The sequence below is a fragment of the Drosophila rhopaloa genome, unplaced genomic scaffold (genome assembly GCF_018152115.1).
Source record: "Drosophila rhopaloa isolate 14029-0021.01 unplaced genomic scaffold, ASM1815211v1 contig_138, whole genome shotgun sequence".
Classification (NCBI taxonomy): domain Eukaryota; kingdom Metazoa; phylum Arthropoda; class Insecta; order Diptera; family Drosophilidae; genus Drosophila; species Drosophila rhopaloa.
Window position 1 is genome coordinate 471,209 of NW_025335015.1, and position 7,252 is coordinate 478,460.

Here is a 7,252-nt window from a genome sequence, read left to right on the forward strand (position 1 = left end):
GAACATTTGTGAATTCATTGATCTTCCTGCATGCGCATAACCCAGTAATATACTATTCATTAAGGTAGAGCTGGAGGAATCAATTTCATGGTACACAGCATTCCTTGCTCTTGTGTTTCCCATAAGAATTGCAGCTGTATTGGCAAAGAAATAAAAGTTGGCATTTAGAACGGATGAATATGGTGATTTTATTGTCAATCCAAAATCAATGAGGTAAGGAAAATAAGAGTTGACTTGGTCAATTTCCTCTCCTGGCTTAGTTATTCTTATGAATTGTTTGGAAATAACTTCATTTCCTAACCATAGTGACAGTTGATTCTCTTCAGACGCCCCCATTGTGTGCTTCAGATTAAAAAGAGATGTTAGAGCTGCACAATCCTTGTATCTAGAGCTAACTGTTCCGAATCGGACCAAATCAAACTGAAGTCCTGGAAATTTGACATAGAACATGTCAATGGTCGCGATCATTTTCCTGAAGTTTTGGTCATCTTTCCATGCTCCATATGTTATTGCCATTTCGTCATAACCGGGAGCTGTTGAAGGACGAACGATTTCACTCTGTCCCTTAAGTGATTCAGATAACCTTGATCTATAATCAGCATATGATGTTCGACTCAATCTATACACGGATAAAATTGATGCCAATGCCCAGTATGCATATTGACTTTCTCCACTTCTTTGTGGGAGATTGACAGTATTTCCTGTTTCGGAGACTAACACTGGACTGAAAGGTGTTACCTTCTCATTTTTTAATCCAATCTTTACACCAAATGAATACCAATCTTCCTCCAAGGTTCCCTCTACTTTGGACAATTCAGTATAAACATAGAGCATTGCAAGGTCTTTTGATAGAGTTCCTGAAATTAGATGTTCAATAACATTGATTCTAAGCATTTCTATAGAGTAAGTTAGTCCAGTAGGACACTGCGGAATGACAAGAGTCGGTTTTTCTTTGGTATTATTAAACCATGAAGATGGATATACTGCTTCTGCTGCAGCTGGTTCAGAAGAGAAATGAACTCTTTTTCTTCCGATCTTATAGATAGCAGATGAAGTTACTTCTTTAGGTTTGACTGCTTGTTGCTGGTTTCCACGGGATGGTCCAGGAATGTTGTGTAGAGTAAAGTTAAAATATAAGTAACGTTTTTCGCTGTTTTCATGCCTATATGATCTTTTAATTTGTGAACTCGAAAACTTATTAAATAACACATTTTCATTTTTGTGCCGTTGCAGAGGTAATCGTAATTTCAGTGAAAAATTTGCAACGCAGAGAACAGCACGTTTCTGACCCTATAAAGAGTATATATTCTTGATCAGCATCGCCAGGGGAGTCGATCTAACCAATGCCCGTCTGTCTGTCGGTTTCTACTCATGCTAATCCCTCAGCTTTTAAGTTTTTTGGATAAAACATTGCAAAAAGTCTTCTTTCTGTTGCAGGTCGGAGTGGGCTGTATCAATCTACTATATCATATAGCTCCCATATTTTTATGGTTTTATATGGCTTCAGTACGAACGATCGAAAAATGTATAGAAAAAATCGACCTAGCTTCATCTTCTTTAAGCATTGATATCGGAACATAGAATATTTATGTTTTGTAACAGCTGCAAGGGTATATAAACTTCGGCTTCCCGGAGCTTGGTTTTTGCTTTATATTTTCTATCTGCTTAATGAATTTAAAAAAAATAGGAAATTGCTAAAACCAATTTAAATGTCGTTTTACTAGAAGAATACAACAAATTCGAATGAATTATTTTTTTAAAATGCCTGAAAGGCTTAACTGAAAAGAAATATATTACAATTAAAGTGGCTTCAAAGCCATGGAAATGATTTTTTACAACCACAAAAATTAGTCAATTAAAATTCTCTATAAAACATTTTTTTGTGAATTGATCTTTTATAAATGTTCTCTACATGTCGTATAAAGTAGCCAATAAGGTTTGATTTTCTTGATAATAATACTATAATTTTCTTGCATGATTAATTTAAGGTTTATAATTCCAGTTATTGACGTCTCCGTGAATAAAATAGTAAAGTCATCATCATACTTTAATTTAATAAATAAATAAATGTATATACGGCTTTATATAAATGGTTTAATAAAACAAATTAAATAATGTTTTAAAGTAATCGAAATACATTAATACAACTAAATTCAATATTGGACTGCATGGGAAATTTCGGTACCAAAAAGTATGTATTATCAAAAGAAAAACTAAAAATAAGTAAAACAAAAAAGGGCCTTGTTGTGTTTCATTTACTTTTACAGAGACAAATTCTCAACCACTGTGTGCTAGTATGCCTTGAAGAAAATGTAAGTTTAACGAAAAAAGTCAAATATAAACATAAAATAATTTTGTATATTTCAGCCTTGTTGAATATTTATTTGTATTCCACCGCCTTCAGTTTTAAACTGAAAAATAATCAGCCAAACATAAAAGATGCCTAGATAGAATCCATGGTTTGTCTTACCAAGTTTTATTTCTCATGTGTAAACTTAATTTACTGAGAGACTATGCTTCAAAGCTGTATGTTAGTATGCCTTAAGAAAAATGTAAGTTTAGCTAAAAAGTCAAATATAAATATATGTATATTAATTTAATTTTCTTGTAGCTAGACCTTGTTACATTTTTTTTTAATCGAACGACTTCAGTTTTAAAATGAAAAATAATCAGCCAATAATAGAAGAATATCCATTTAAAAGTCATGGTTCGTGTTACCCAACATATGCTAATAATGTAATTCCCATATATAAAGTTAATTTAATTATATGGGTCCCGGAATTCCGTCATTTACTTTTGTTTCTCCTAGCATAATTAATTTTAACTATATTTTTGTATTTTTACAACCCAAGCGAAGACAAGTTTATAACTGCTGTGTTTTTATTGTCTACATTTTCCCAAAAAATAGTATATAATTTTCGTTTTAAATATTTTTATATTCGAAATTTTATTATTTAGTTTAGTTTATTTAAAATATCTGAAGTCTTTGGAGAAATGTGCGATCACAGATGCAGCAGCCGAGAGAGTATGAGTATTAAGATCTAAGCTGCGCAGCTAATACTTGGACTCTCTCGGCTTGCATTCTAAATTTGCACAGAATTTGTTTTCGAAGTTCTTGCTTTTTTTCTTTTATTTATTTATTATGTTTATTTATACAACAATGTACAACAATCTTTTTTGTAACACCTTAATGCTTTATAAAAAATTAAAAGATTAATGTACTCTGTTTTATAGGTGTTTAAAATAATTTCCAATAATATGTCCTCAAATTTAAAAATTGTATTCGAAAATTGGGTATTTTTAATAATTATTGGAAATCATCATGCCTTTTAACGTACTCCTTATTACCGTTATAGACTTGGTTATAATGCTTGGAATAAGTTTTAGGAGAATGTTTTTGAATATGGGTTGGATAATTCATAAATGGATTAAAATATTATAATATAATATATAAAATGTACCTAAATTTTGTTAAAAAGCCTCGCCAACTTGGATTAAATGTACCGAACTATTACAATAAAAACGTGTATGAAGTTATTGCCTATTAATACATTATTTCAATTGTAGCTTAGTTTAACCACTTTAAATCGTCAAGAATTTAAGATCGAAAAAATAATGGTATGTTTAATTCTTAGTAAAATGTAATTCAGATCTGTAGTCTATTATATCGAATTCATATAGAGAACAAAATGATCTTTTATATAGATAATTATGAGCCGAGACAATCTAGCGATTTTCTTCGAGCTTAAAACAATATTTTGGATTAGCAAAAATTTAATACTATATGCGCATTTTTCATTAAGCTGTTTACGGACAAACAAGTTGGGCGAAAAAATCTCATAGAAACAGAAGAATAAATCTATGTTGACTCGTCGGGCATTGGTCGATGGTCATTTATATTTAGTAGGCTCAGAAAATTCCTTTTTTAACCAAAATATTTTAATTCGATATTAAACAAAATTTACTTGAGTAATAAGGTCTTTCCCTAAAAATACAATATTCGTTTTTAAATATTATAAACAGAGCACCACGTGAACTTAAGTATTAAATTATACTGGGCAAAAGTGTTATTGGTGCAGCCCCATTGGCATTTAATTGATATTGCCTTATCTAACCATATTTGCGTGCGAGTGAGTACTATTTGTACAAACACTTTGTAAAGGTTTTTGTTATCCTGTGTTATAATATTTATTTTTTGAAGTGTATATTTTGAATGCTGTGTCTACATTTTTTATTTGTTTGCTAGGGTAATATTGCTCTTTTGTATGCATTCTGGAGTCTGAACATTGATTCCTTGGCCTAATCATCTATATTATATAGAGGTGTGATGTTGTAATTACTGTTATATGTATTGTTTAAATTAGGGGTTTTACTAAACACAAGCTAATAAGCTAAACAAATACAAAAAGCGCATGGCATAGTATGCGAGCCGCTCGCATAAAAAATATCAAGCTACAAAGAGCTTTCGGCTCAATTTAAACTACTCCAGGGACTCGACTGGATATAAGCGTAAATTTGGATACTATTAAATACTTGAATATAATAACTCACAAAATATTAAAAATGTAAGTAAAAAATTTGTTTATAAGTGATAAATTCCAATTCTTCATACAAATGCTGGGTAAAAATCTATGCTGGAAACTATTTCTTATCCAACATCAAGTCAAATTAAATTCTTAAGGAGAAAACCATAAACAAATAAAAAAACCTAAATACTTTATAAGAGTAAACACTCTTACCGTTTACCAACATTATATATTAATATAAGTTTAAAGTTTAGTTTTTTATTTTTCAAATGTACCATTAGACCATGTTCTTAGCCGTTATTTTTTTTTTTTTTTTTTTTTTTTTTTCATGTTAAGATTCTGAGTTACAGATAGGAATAGATAATGATCCTCATAGACAGACCACTCTCAAAAGGTAGTCTCTCCTATGTCGGTGGGGACAGGTAAGAGTGTCTTTAATTTACTCCCCAGTGATCCCTCTCGACAGTCTGCAAGGGTTCTCTTTATAGAGTAATTGAATAAACGCATTTTGTCTGTATATGTCCAATTTATCTTGTCCATGTACTCAAACCAATCATCTGCATCTCTACCTTCTGGTTCCTTATCAGTTGCAATCCGGATGCCAGCTTGTGCAGCTCTTAAGGCCTCTCTAACTTGAAGATTTTCCTCATGGATCTTGAGATCCTCTTCTGACAGGAAGAACATTTGTGAATTCATTGATCTTCCTGCATGCGCATAACCCAGTAATATACTATTCATTAAGGTAGAGCTGGAGGAATCAATTTCATGGTACACAGCATTCCTTGCTCTTGTGTTTCCCATAAGAATTGCAGCTGTATTGGCAAAGAAATAAAAGTTGGCATTTAGAACGGATGAATATGGTGATTTTATTGTCAATCCAAAATCAATGAGGTAAGGAAAATAAGAGTTGACTTGGTCAATTTCCTCTCCTGGCTTAGTTATTCTTATGAATTGTTTGGAAATAACTTCATTTCCTAACCATAGTGACAGTTGATTCTCTTCAGACGCCCCCATTGTGTGCTTCAGATTAAAAAGAGATGTTAGAGCTGCACAATCCTTGTATCTAGAGCTAACTGTTCCGAATCGGACCAAATCAAACTGAAGTCCTGGAAATTTGACATAGAACATGTCAATGGTCGCGATCATTTTCCTGAAGTTTTGGTCATCTTTCCATGCTCCATATGTTATTGCCATTTCGTCATAACCGGGAGCTGTTGAAGGACGAACGATTTCACTCTGTCCCTTAAGTGATTCAGATAACCTTGATCTATAATCAGCATATGATGTTCGACTCAATCTATACACGGATAAAATTGATGCCAATGCCCAGTATGCATATTGACTTTCTCCACTTCTTTGTGGGAGATTGACAGTATTTCCTGTTTCGGAGACTAACACTGGACTGAAAGGTGTTACCTTCTCATTTTTTAATCCAATCTTTACACCAAATGAATACCAATCTTCCTCCAAGGTTCCCTCTACTTTGGACAATTCAGTATAAACATAGAGCATTGCAAGGTCTTTTGATAGAGTTCCTGAAATTAGATGTTCAATAACATTGATTCTAAGCATTTCTATAGAGTAAGTTAGTCCAGTAGGACACTGCGGAATGACAAGAGTCGGTTTTTCTTTGGTATTATTAAACCATGAAGATGGATATACTGCTTCTGCTGCAGCTGGTTCAGAAGAGAAATGAACTCTTTTTCTTCCGATCTTATAGATAGCAGATGAAGTTACTTCTTTAGGTTTGACTGCTTGTTGCTGGTTTCCACGGGATGGTCCAGGAATGTTGTGTAGAGTAAAGTTAAAATATAAGTAACGTTTTTCGCTGTTTTCATGCCTATATGATCTTTTAATTTGTGAACTCGAAAACTTATTAAATAACACATTTTCATTTTTGTGCCGTTGCAGAGGTAATCGTAATTTCAGTGAAAAATTTGCAACGCAGAGAACAGCACGTTTCTGACCCTATAAAGAGTATATATTCTTGATCAGCATCGCCAGGGGAGTCGATCTAACCAATGCCCGTCTGTCTGTCGGTTTCTACTCATGCTAATCCCTCAGCTTTTAAGTTTTTTGGATAAAACATTGCAAAAAGTCTTCTTTCTGTTGCAGGTCGGAGTGGGCTGTATCAATCTACTATATCATATAGCTCCCATATTTTTATGGTTTTATATGGCTTCAGTACGAACGATCGAAAAATGTATAGAAAAATCGACCTAGCTTCATCTTCTTTAAGCATTGATATCGGAACATAGAATATTTATGTTTTGTAACAGCTGCAAGGGTATATAAACTTCGGCTTCCCGGAGCTTGGTTTTTGCTTTATATTTTCTATCTGCTTAATGAATTTAAAAAAAATAGGAAATTGCTAAAACCAATTTAAATGTCGTTTTACTAGAAGAATACAACAAATTCGAATGAATTATTTTTTTAAAATGCCTGAAAGGCTTAACTGAAAAGAAATATATTACAATTAAAGTGGCTTCAAAGCCATGGAAATGATTTTTTACAACCACAAAAATTAGTCAATTAAAATTCTCTATAAAACATTTTTTTGTGAATTGATCTTTTATAAATGTTCTCTACATGTCGTATAAAGTAGCCAATAAGGTTTGATTTTCTTGATAATAATACTATAATTTTCTTGCATGATTAATTTAAGGTTGATAATTCCAGTTATTGACGTCTCCGTGAATAAAATAGAAAAGTCATCATACTTTCAT

General features: G+C 32.3%; 1 long non-coding RNA gene across 1 annotated transcript; it reads left to right on the top strand.

Moving 5' to 3' along the window:
* Positions 1 to 1,946: 1,946 nt before the first annotated feature.
* On the top strand, positions 1,947 to 2,545 carry LOC123037125. Its single transcript, XR_006417381.1, has 3 exons — positions 1,947 to 2,191; positions 2,268 to 2,312; positions 2,368 to 2,545. It is a non-coding gene; the product is annotated as an uncharacterized LOC123037125 (long non-coding RNA).
* The last annotated feature ends 4,707 nt before the right edge of the window (positions 2,546 to 7,252 follow it).